The following is a 12,647-nucleotide window of genomic DNA, read 5'->3' as shown; positions in this document are numbered from 1 at the left end:
GAAAGTCAATATCCCAGCCCAGAGTACTACTCCCTGATTGAAGTGAATGATGCATTCACCCAGCTGGAGGTAAGGCAGGTTGAGCTGGAACAGCAAGTGAACACATGCCAGTCAGCATAAAAAAAATTGTCCAGCTCAACAACACCCATCAACCAGACCCCAAGAGCTGGAGGTGGAGAGAGACATATCTGCACTCTGGACTGTGGTGAGACAACATCAATAGGAGATTAATCAGGAGAAGAACAGAGCACTAGAGGAGAGGATCAGAGTGCTGGAGGAGAGGGTGAGGGGGATGGCGTGTGACAGAGAACAACCCATTTGAGAGCTGGCCAAGCCCGCAGAGAAGCCAGCAGAACAGCCAACCTCCGCCCCTGACCAAAGCCTTGACACCACAGCAGAACAGTCCACCCCAGACCCTGACCATAGCCTCAACATCACAGCAGGACAGACAAATGAAGAAGCCCAAGTCCAGGGTATCCCACCCCCTCTGAGCAGCCCCCCCTGTCAGCCACCCTGATAGCCCTCCAGATCCCCCCCACACCCACTGAGGACATACACAAGCCACTGATTGTACTCCTAATGGACGCAAACAGTCTCTAAACTCTGGTGTCCAAACACCCTGCATGCCCTATACCTTCAGTCTGAAGACCAACTAGGGTCACCCAGCCACATAATAATAGACACAGGCACAAAAACCACCTGAGAGCACAGCAGGAAACGGTGGCCACAGCACTCAAGGGAGTGATTGAAAAAGCTTATTCTACATTCCCCAACGCACAAGTGGTTATCTCCACCTTTCTACCATGAAAAGACTTCCACCCTGCTACCATACAGCGCGTAAACGCAAGTATTTCCCGTGACTGTGCCTCAAAACCAAATGTTTACCTGGCCCACCACTCCACCCTGACCAGGTCCATCTATACAAGGCAGCAGTGCCCACCTTCGCCCGGACCCTAAAGGACATTGCCCTCAACCGCAGCCCCAACACCTCACACAGGAGCAACAGATCAACAGATACCCCGCCCAGACCAGCGAGACACTCTCCCAGACCTGCCAGGACCCCCCCCCCCCAGACCTACACATAGAGGACCCACATCCAGACCACAGCACCACCAGCCACATCCACACCCCCCCCCCCCAAGTCAAACATGCCCACACCCCATTTAGGCCCCCTCAGATCAGACCTACGCCACTCCTGCCCACCCCATGCACCCCACTCTGGCAAAGAGGGCCTCAACATGAAAGTCACACATACGCCCAGGCCATGAACAGGCAAACAGACCCAACCCCCATTCTAACACTAGCCCAAGCCAATGGCATATACCAGATTCTCAGCAGGCTCTGCTCACACTTACTGGTCTGAGGCCAAACCACACGACTAACAAAATTGGACACTTTATGGTACACAAAGCCTTCACTATTTCAGCCTGGAATATCCAAGGCCCGTGGCCATCTGCCTTTGACCTAAAGAGCAGCAACCTGGACTTGGAAAGGAAATGATCTCATCAGAGAAAAATGGCCTCCTGTGTGCTACCTATATCCCCCCACTAGAATCCCCATACTTTAATGAAGACAGCTTCTCCATCCTAGAGGGGGAGATCAATCATTTCCAGGCCCAGGGACATGTACTAGTTTGAGGCGACCTAAATGCCAGAACTGGACGAGAACCTGACACCCTCAGCACACAGGGGGACAAACACCTACCTGGAGGTGACAGCACTCCCTGCCTCATATGCACCCCTAGACACAACTATGACAACATAACCAACAAAAACTGGTCACAACTCCTGCAGCTCTGTCACACGCTGGGTATGTACATAGTCAAATGTATGCTTCGAGGGGACTCCTACAGTAGGTACACCTACAGCTCATCTCTTGGCAGTAGTACTGTAGACTACTTTATCACTGACCTCAACCCAGAGTCTCTCAGAGGATTGTCAGTCAGCCCACTGACACCCCTATCAGATCACAGCAAAATCACAGTCTACTTGAACAGAGCAATACTCAATCATGAGGCATTAAAGCCAAAGGAACTGAATTATATAAAGAAATGCTATAGATGGAAGGAAAGTAGTGTGGAAACCTACCAAAAACCAATTAGGCAACAACAAATTCAATCCCTTTTAGAACAACTTCCTGGACAAAACGTTCCACTGTAACAGTGAAGGTGTAAACTTGGCAGTAGAAAACATAAACAGTATATTTAACCTCTCAGCTTCCCTATCAAATCTAAAAATGTCAAACAGAAAACCAAAGAAAATTAACAAATGAGAAATGGTTTAATGAAGAATGCAAAAACCTAAGAAAGAAATTGAGAAACCTATCCAACCAAAAACACAGAGACCCAGAAAACCTGAGTCTACACCTTCACTATGGTGAATCACTTAAACAATACAGAAATACACTACGGAAAAAGAAGGAACAGCACGTCTGAAATCAGCTCAATGTAATTGAAGAGTCCGTAGACTCTAACCACTTCTGGGAAAACTGCAAAACACTAAACAAACAAGAGTTATCTATCCAAAACGGAGATGTATGGGTAAACTACTTCTCCAATCTTGTTGTACCAATAACAAAGAACAAAGAACAAACAGCAAAAACATATACATGATCCAATACAGATCTTAGAATCAACTATTAAAGACTACCAGAACCCACTGGATTCTCCAATTACCTTGAATGTACGAAAGGACAAAATACAAACCCTCCAACCCAAAAAGGCCTGTGGGTTGATGGTATCCTCAATGAAATGACGAAAATATACAGACAACAAATTCCAATTGGCTATACTTAAACTCTAACATCATCCTCAGCTCTGGCATCTTCCCCAATATTTAGAACCAAGGACTGATCACCCCAATCCACAAAGGTGGAGACAAATTTGACCCCAATAACTTCCGTATGTTATGCATCAACAGCAACCTTGGGAAAATCATCTGCATTATCATTAACAGCGGACTCGTACATTTCCTCAGTGAAAACAATGTACTGAGCAAATGTCAAATTGGCTTTTTACCAAATTACCATACGACAGAACACCCTGCACACCCTAATAGACAAACAAACAAAAAGGCAGTCTTCTCATGCTTTTTTGATTTCAAAAAGATAAGACTCAATTTGAGGGTCTGCTATACAAATTGATGAAAAGTGGTGTTGGGGGAAAAAACATACAACATTATAATATCCATGTACACAAACAACAAGTGTGCGGTTAAAATTGGCAAAAAACACACACATTTCTTTCCACAGTGCCGTGGGATGAGACAGGGATGCAGCTTAAGCCCCACCCTCTTCAACATATATATTGTATTGAATACTCAGGGAGAACAAGGTGTAGATTCATGCACAGAGCGCGGCAGGTGTTTATTTCGCCTTGGTCATACACAGGTAGGCAAACAGGCAGGTGAATCAAAACTAGGACTATAACTGGTTCTCACAAATGAGCTAGGAACAGGCTTAGTAGAGTCAAAACGAACAATCCCTCACAAAGGCACAAACAGAATGAACTGAACTAAATAAGGAGCAGATGAGACCAGGTGAGTAACTAACACAGGTGAAATCAATGAACAAAAATGAAAGACAGGGCTACGTTCAAGAACACAACGAAACAGAAGACAAGGTTGACTAAGAAAATAAATACAGAACCGTCCATATATCAATGAATTGTCGAGGGCACTAGAGCAGTCTGCAGCACCTGGCCTCACCCTACAAGAATCTGAAGTCAAATGTCTACTGTTTGCTGATGATGTGGTGCTTCTGTCCCCAACCAACGATGGCCTACAGCAGCACCTACAGCTGAAGGTTGGAGTCATTAAAACTCGTTTATCAATGACCATATTAGAGATTACACAGACCCACAAAGAATTTGTAAACAAACCCAATTTTGATAAACTCCCATATCTATGGGGTGAAATGCCACACTGTGCAGTCACAGCAGCATGATTTGTAACCTGTTGTCACAAGAAAGGGGCAACCAGTGAAGAACAAACACCATTGTAAACTCATATTTATGTTTATTTATTTTCACTTTTGTACTATAACTATTTGTACATATGACATTTGAAATGACTTTATTATTTTGGAACTTTTGTGAGTGTTATGTTTAATGTACATTTTTATTGTTTATTTCACTTTTGTTTATTGCCAAATCAAGTGAAGTAGATAATGTTAACACAGCAAGAGAGCGAGAGATCTAGTCTCTGAGACCAGGCTGACTGTTGAGTCACTCTGTCACGCACACAGACCGACAGACACACCTCAGAGAGCAGAGGCGCAGCTCGTCTATCAACATCGACTTCTCCAGCCAAATCTCTCTGAAGGTTTCCCCTCGGAAATTGTGTGTGTGTGTGAGAATGCTAAGTGGACCACCCAGCTCTGCAGTTTCAGCTTGACCGGGCCATGGTCTTGCTTAGAACACACAGAGCATCTTTTTGACTCATTGGCTGTCCCCTGGCCTGCCGTGTGTGTGTGTGTGTGTGTGTGTGTGTGTGTGTGTGTGTGTGTGTGTGTGTGTGTGTGTGAGAGAGATAGATAGAGATAGAGAGGTTACATGCTGGTGTAGAGATTTGCTCCATACCCACCCAGGCCTGCTCCCTCTTATCCCAGAAAGACTGTTCCTTGTTGGGGCGTTAAATCACTGTGGGTCCTGGTCTGACTACAGGCCTACAAAACGGACATACAGATAGTAATAGGAGCCATGTCTTCCACAGGCATACTGTCTGTTATACACGCACACACACAAACAGTCTGAATTTCCCTAGTCCCTTTCCCCTGGGCTCCTCATCTCATTGTCTGTGTGGAGACAGAACTGGTTTAGGAGACAGACAGACAGACAGACAGACAGAGAGGGTTACTGGTTAAGAGGGTGAGTACCTCAATCAGCTATCATAATGACTGAACAACTACATAAATCAATTAGTGGGAAGCGGTTCCCCTAAACCAGGCTTTCCCAAACTCGGTCCTGGACCCCCCCTGGGTCTCCTCCTGGTTTTTGCCCTAGCACTACACAGCTGATTCCAGTAATCAAAGCTTGATGAGGAGTTGGTTATTTGAATCAGCTGTGTAGTGCTAGGGCGAAAACTCAACTTGCACCCAAGTCGGGCCCCAGGACCGAGTTTGGGAAAACCTACCCTAAACCACTGATGCAGGGTCCGAGATATTTCTATCCATGTAACGGTTCAGGTTAGGAGCTGGGGCAGTCAAATCTAATCCTAGATCTTTGGTTAATGCAAACTTTTACCTTGGGAATTGGCTCTAAATGGAAGCCATTTTGGTTATTTTAAGCACGGCAGTGATTCATGGTTTCCTGCTACCTGATGGAAACCACAAAACAAAAACCTCATGAGTTTGTGTGTGAAGTCTTACTGTTACGCTGCCAACTCTTCCTGCATCTCCTTTCATTTGCTCTCCCTCTTCAACTCGTACCCACTTGTCTTTTCCAATAATTATCATCTTTATGCGTTTTGTAATTGATGTTGTTGTTAGTTCTCTCTCTCAATTCAAAGGGGATTTATTAGCATGGTCTCTTTCAATTACGATGGGTATTATTAGCATGGGAAACATGTTTACATTGCCAACGCAACTGAAATAATAAACAATAAACAAAGGTGATGAGAAACAAACAGTGTCAACAAAAACATTCCAAAATCTACAGTAAACATTGCACTCATACAGGTTTCAAAGGGATTAAAACGTTTCAAATGTTATATTATCAGCCACGTACAGTGTTTGAACAATATGCAAATAGTTGTAGTACGAATAATAGGGGAAGATGAGGAAACAGATGAATATGGGTGGTATTTACAATGTTGTGTTCCACTGGTTGCCCTTTTCTCATGGTAACGGGCCACACATCTTGCTGCTGTGATTGCACATTGCGGTATTTCGCCTAACAGATATGGGAGTTTATCAATGTTTGATTTGTTTTCAAATTCTTTATGGGTCTGTGTGATCTGTGGGAAATATGTCTCTCTCTCTCTCAATTCAATTTAAATTTAAGGGCATATTTGGCATGGGAAACGCATGTTAAACATTGCCAAATCAAGTGAAGTAGATAATAAACAAAAGTGAAATAAACAATAAAATGCAACAGTAAACATTACACTCACAAAAGTTCCAAAAAGAATAAAGACATACAATGGTGTTTGTTCTTCACTAGTTGACCTTTTCTTGTGGCAACAGGTCACAAATCTTGCTGCTGTGATGGCAGGCTGTGGTATTTCACCCAGTAGATATGGGAGTTTATCAAAATTGGGTTTGTTTTCATTGTGGGTCTGTGTAATCTGAGGGAAATATGTGTCTCTAATATGGTCATACAGGAGGTTAGGAAGTGCAGCTCAGTTTCCACCTCATTTTGTGTGCAGTGTGCACATAGACCTGGCTCTCAAGAGAAGACCGGCTGTGTACGACAGCCTTTCTCAATAGCAAGGCTATGCTCAACGAGTCTGTACATTGTCAAAGCTTTCCTTAAGTTTGGGTCAGTCACAGTGGTCAGGTATTCTGCCAGTGTGTACTCTCTGTTTAGGGCCAAATAACATTCTATTTTGCTCAGTTTTTTTTGTTAATTCTTTCCAATGTGTGAAGTAATTATATTTTTGTTTTGTCATGATTTGGTTGGGTCTAATTGTGTTGCTGTCCTGGGGCTCTGTGGGGTCTGTTTGTGTTTGTGAACAGAGCCCCAGGACCAGCTTGCTTAAGAGGACTCTTCTCCAGGTTCATCTCTCTGTAGGTGATGGCTTTGTTATGGAAGGTTTGGGAATCGCTTCCTTTTAGTTGGTTGTAGAATTTAACAGCTCTTTTCTGGATTTTGATAATTAGCGGGTACCGGCCTAATTCTGCTCTGCATGCATTATTTGGTATTTTACGTTGGACACGGAGGATATTTTTGCAGAATTCTGCATGTAGAGTCTCAATTTGGTGTTTGTCCCATTTTATGAATTCTTGGTTGGTGAGCAGACCCCAAACCTCACAACCATAAAGGGCAATGGGTTCTATTACTGATTCAAGTATTTTTTGCCAGATCCTAATTGGTATGTCACATTTTATGTTCCTTTAGATGGCGTAGAAGGCCCTTCTTGCCTTGTCTCTCAGCTCGTTCACAGCTTTGTGGAAGTTACCTGTGGCACTGATGTTTAGGCCGAGGTATGTATTGTTTTTTTGTGTGCTCTAGGGCGACGGTGCCTAAATGGAATTTGTATTTGTGGTCCTGGCAACTGGACCTTTTTTGGAACACCATTATTTTTATCTTACTGAGATTTACTGTCAGGGCCCAGGTCTGACAGAATCTGTGCAGAAGATCTGGGTGCTTGTCACGATCGTCGTAATGAGCGGACCAAGGCCCAGTGTGAGTTTAGTTCTACATATTTTTAATCTCCGTGAAACAAACAAAACAATAAAGAAACAACGAAACGTGAAGTCATGACGTGCACACAGGCAACTAAACACAAACAATATCCCACAAAACACAGGTGAGGAAATGGCTACCTAAATATGATCCCCAATCAGAGGCAACGATAAACAGCTGCCTCTAATTGGGAACCATATTAGCACCAACGTAGAAATAGACATACTAGAACACCCACTAGTCACACCCTGACCTACTACACCATAGAGAACCAAGGGCTCTCTATGGTCAGGGCGTGACAGTACCCCCCCAAAAATGCAGACTCCGGCCGCAAAATCTGAAACCAAATGGGGATGGTAGGGGGGGTGATTAGTGTCGGTGGCGGCTCCGGTGCAGGTCGTAGCCCCGCCCAGACCCCGGATCCGGCCACCGCGCCGGGCTGAATGCCGTGCCTGGACATCGGCACAAAGGAAGACTCCTGCCATGGAGCTGGGTTGGATGCCGTGCCTGGATTGGGCACCAGCGCAAAGGAGGACTCCGGCCCTGGAGCTGGGTTGGATGCCATGCCTGGACTGGGCATCGGCGCAGAGGAAGGCTCCCGCCTTGGAGCTGGACTGGACACCGTGCCTGGAAGCTCCGGACCGTGGACCGTCGCAGGAGGTTCCGGACCGTGGACCGTCGCAGGAGGTTCCGGACCGTGGACCGTCGCTGGAGGTTCCGGACCGTGGCTGGAGGTTCCGGACCGTGGACCGTCGCCGGAAGCTCTGGACTGTGGACCGTCGCCGGAAGCTCTGGACTGTGGACCGTCGCCGGAAGCTCTGGACTGTGGACCGTCGCCGGAAGCTCTGGACTGTGGATGCGCACTGGAGGCCTAGTGCGTGGAGCCGGTACAGGTGGCACCGGACTGGTGACACGCACTTCAGGGCGAGTGCGAGGAGCAGGCACAGGACGTACCGGACTGGGGACACGCACTTCAGGGCGAGTGCGAGGAGCAGGCACAGGACGTACCGGACTGGGGACACAGGTTGCACCAGACTGCTAACCGGATCCTCTGGTCGGATGTTGAGCAGAACACACTTGCACAACATCTCTCTCTCTCTCTCTCTCTCCAACTTCTCCATTGCCTCCCTGACAGTCTCTGGCTCTTTCCGCGACTCAGCCGAGTATATGGATTCTTCAATTACATTAAGCTGATTTTTGACGTGCTGTTCCTTCTTTTCCGTACTGTATTTCTGTATTGTTTAAGTGATTCAACATAGTGAAGGCGTAGGCTCAGGTTTTCTGGGTCTATATGTTTTTGGACAGAAAGGTTTCTCAATTTCTTTCTTAGGATTTTGCATTCTTCATCAAAACATTTGTCATTATTGTTCATTTTCTTCGGTTTTCTGTTTGACATTTTTAGATTTGATAGGGAAGCTGAGAGGTTAAATATACTGTTTAGGTTTTCTACTGCCAAGTTTACACCTTCACTATTACAGTGGAACGTTTTGTCCAAAAAGTTGTAATTGGTTTTTGGTAGGTTTCCACACTACTTTCCTTCCATCTATAGCATTTCTTTATATTATTCAGTTCCTTTGGCTTTGATGCCTCATGATTGAGTATTGCTCTGTTCAAGTAGACTGATTTTGCTGTGATCTGATAGGGGTGTCAGTGGGCTGACTGAACGCTCTGAGAGACTCTGGGTAGAGGTCAGTGAAAAAGTATTCTACAGTACTACTGACAAGAGATGAGCAATATGTGTACCTACTGTAGGAGTCCCCTCGAAGCCTACCATTGACTATGTACATACCCAGTGTGCGACAGAGCTGCAGGAGTTCTGACCAGTTTTTGTTGGTAATGTTGTCGTAATTGTGCCTAGGGGGGCATATGGGGGAGGGAATGCTGTCACCTCCAGGCAGGTGTTTGTCCCCCTGTGTGCTGAGGGTGTCAGGTTCTTGTCCGGTTCTGGCATTTAGGTCGCCACAGACTAGTACATGTCCCTGGGCCTGGTAATGATTGATTTCCCCCTTCAGGATGGAGAAGCTGTCTTCATTAAAGTGTGGGGGGATATAGGTAGCACACAGATATAGATCTCTCTCTCCTCTTCGCTCTCTTCTCTCTCTCACTGATAAACGATAGCCCAGCGGAGATGATACAACAGCCATAACATACACACAAACAGCAGGAGAGGATCACAGCCACCTCTACCATGAGAGGGCCGGGGGGGAGCAGGAAGAAAACAGAGGAACAAAAAGAGGGGGAGGGAGGAATGGAGCTATTTTGTAAGGCCTTGGAGACCTGAGTCCGGATATGGCTTTTATGCTAGGGAGAGTCAATTACTTCCCTCCACGCACACACACACACACAACTGTCACAGTTGTTTGACGTGGAAACATGACTAAAAAAGGGAATGAAAATATTCTAGGAGACTTTAAGAGTACATTGTATGAATGAAGGGACAGATGGAGGCAGTATATATATATATATATATATTCCACAGTGAGGGAAAAAAGTATTTGATTCCCTGCTGATTTTGTACGTTTGCCCACTGACAAAGAAATTATCAGTCTATAATTTTAATGGTAGGTTTATTTGAACAGTGAGAGACAGAATAACAACAACAAAAAATCCAGAAAAACACATGTCAAAAATGTTATAAATTGATTTGCATTTTAATGAGGGAAAAAAGTATTTGACTCTGCAAAACATGACTTAGTACTTGGTGGCAAAACCCTTGTTGGCAATCACAGAGGTCAGACGTTTCTTGTCGTTGGCCACCAGGTTTGCACACATCTCAGGAGGGATTTTGTCCCACTCCTCTTTGCAGATCTTCTCCAAGTAATTAAGGTTTCGAGGCTGACGTTTGGCAACTCGAACCTTCAGCTCCCTCCACAGATTTTCTATGGGATTAAGGTCTGGCAAACTTCAGACTGGCATGTATATGTGGTTTCTTGAGCAGGGGGACCTTGCGGGCGCTGCATGATTTCAGTCCTTCACGGCGTAGTGTGTTACCAATTGTTTTCTTGGTGACTATGGTCCCAGCTGCCTTGAGATCATTGACAAGATCCTCCAGTGTAGTTCTGGGCTGATTCCTCACCGTTCTCATGATCATTGCAACTCCACGAGGTGAGATCTTGCATGGAGCCCCAGGCCGAGGGAGACTGACAGTTCTTTTGTGTTTCTTCCATTTGCGAATAATCGCACCAACTGTTGTCACCTTCTCACCAAGCTGCTTGGCGATGGTCTTGTAGCCCATTCCAGCCTTGTGTAGGTCTACAATCTTGTCCCTGACATCCTTGGAGAGCTCTTTGGTCTTGGCCATGGTGGAGAGTTTGGAATCTGATTGATTGATTGCTTCTGTGGACAGGTGTCTTTTATACAGGTAACAAACTGAGATTAGGAGCACTCCCTTTAAGAGTGTGCTCCTAATCTCAGCTCGTTACCTGTATAAAAGACACCTGGGAGCCAGAAATCTTTCTGATTGAGAGGGGGTCAAATACTTATTTCCCTCATTAAAATGAAAATCAATTTATAACATTTTTGACATTAGTTTTTCTGGACTTTTTTGGTGTTATTCTGTCTCACACTGTTCAAATAAACCTACCATTAAAATTATAGACTGATAATTTCTTTGTCAGTGGGCAAACGTACAAAATCAGCAGGGGATCAAATACTTTTTCCCCCCTCACTGTATACACATACATACAGTTGAAGTGGGAAGTTTACATACACCTTAGCCAAATACATTTAAAACTCAGTTTTTCACAATTTCTTACATTTAATCCTAGTAAGAATTCCCTGTCTTAGGTCAGTTAGGATCACCAATTAATTTTAAGATGTCAGAATAATAGTAGAGAGAATGATTTATTTCAGCTTCCATTTCTTTCATCACATTCCCAGTGGATCAGAAGTTTACATACACTGAATTAGTATTTGGTAGCATTGCCTTTAAATTGTTTAACTTGGGTCAAACGTTTCGGGTAGCCTTCCACAAGCTTCCCACAATAAGTTGGGTGAATTTTGTCCCATTCCTCCTGACAGCTGGTGTAACTGAGTCAGGTTTGTAGGCCTCCTTGCTCGCACACGCTTTTCAGTTCTGCCCACACATTTTCTATAGGATTGAGGTCAGGGCTTTGTGATGGCCACTCCAATATCTTGACTTTGTTGTCCTTAAGCCACTTTGCCACAACTTTGGAAGTATGCTTGGGGTCATTGTCCATTTGAAAGACCCTTTTGCGACCAAGCTTTAACTTCCTGACCGATGTCTTGAGATGTTGCTTCAATATATCCACATCATTTTCCTACCTCATGATGCCATCTATTTTGTGAAGTGCACCAGTCCCTCCTGCAGCAAAGCACCCCCACAACATGATGCTGCCACCCCCGTGCTTCACGGTTGGGATGGTGTTCTTCGGCTTGCAAGCCTCCCCCTTTTTCCTCCAAACATAACAATGGTGATTATGGCCAAACAGTTCTATTTTTGTTTCATCAGACCAGAGGACATTTCCCCAAAAAGTACGATCTTTGTCCACATGTGCAGTTGCAAACCGTAGTCTGGCTTTTTTACGGCGGTTTTGGAGCAGTGGCTTCTTCTTTGCTGAGCAGCCTTTCAGGTTATGTCGATATAGGACTCGTTTTACTGTGGATATAGATACTTTTGTACCCGTTTCCTCCAGCATCTTCACAAGGTCCTTTGCTGTTATTCTGGGATTGATTTGCACTTTTCGCACCAAAGTACGTTCATCTCTAGGAGACAGAACGCTCCTTCCTGAGCGGTATGACGGCTGCCTGGTCCCATGGTGTTTATACTTGCGTACTATTGTTTGTACAGATGAACGTGGTACCTTCAGGTGTTTGGAAAATGCTCCCAAGGATGAACCAGACTTGTGGAGGTCTACAATTGTTTTCTGAGGTCTTGGCTGATTTCTTTTGATTTTCCTTTGATGTCAAGCAAAGAGGCACTGAGTTTGAAGGTAGGCCTTGAAATACATCTGCAGGTACACCTCCAATTGACTCAAATGATGTCAATTAGCCTATCAGAAGCTTCTAAAGCCATGACATCATTTTCTGGAATTTTCCAAGCTGTTTAAAGGCACAGTCAACTTAGTGTATGTAAACTTCTGACCCACTGGAAATGTGATAGAGTGAATTATAAGTGAAATAATCTGCCTGTAAACAATTGTTGGAAAAATTACTTGTTTCATGCACAAAGTAGATGTCCTAACCGACTTGCCAAAACTATAGTTTGTTAACAAGAATTTGTGGAGTGGTTGAAAAACGAGTTTTAATGACTCCAACCTAAGTGTATGTAAACTTCCGACTTCAA

General features: G+C 44.7%; 1 protein-coding gene across 3 annotated transcripts in view; it reads right to left on the bottom strand.

The window, feature by feature from the left end:
* The window catches only part of LOC106590443 (phospholipid-transporting ATPase IB), a 120,415-nt gene that overhangs the window by 33,807 nt on the left and 73,961 nt on the right, over positions 1 to 12,647 (bottom strand). The gene's annotated exons all lie outside the window — the stretch shown is intronic.

Source organism: Salmo salar, chromosome ssa29, assembly GCF_905237065.1.
Source record: "Salmo salar chromosome ssa29, Ssal_v3.1, whole genome shotgun sequence".
Classification (NCBI taxonomy): Eukaryota; Metazoa; Chordata; class Actinopteri; order Salmoniformes; family Salmonidae; genus Salmo; species Salmo salar.
This window is presented reverse-complemented; position numbering and strand designations above follow the sequence as displayed.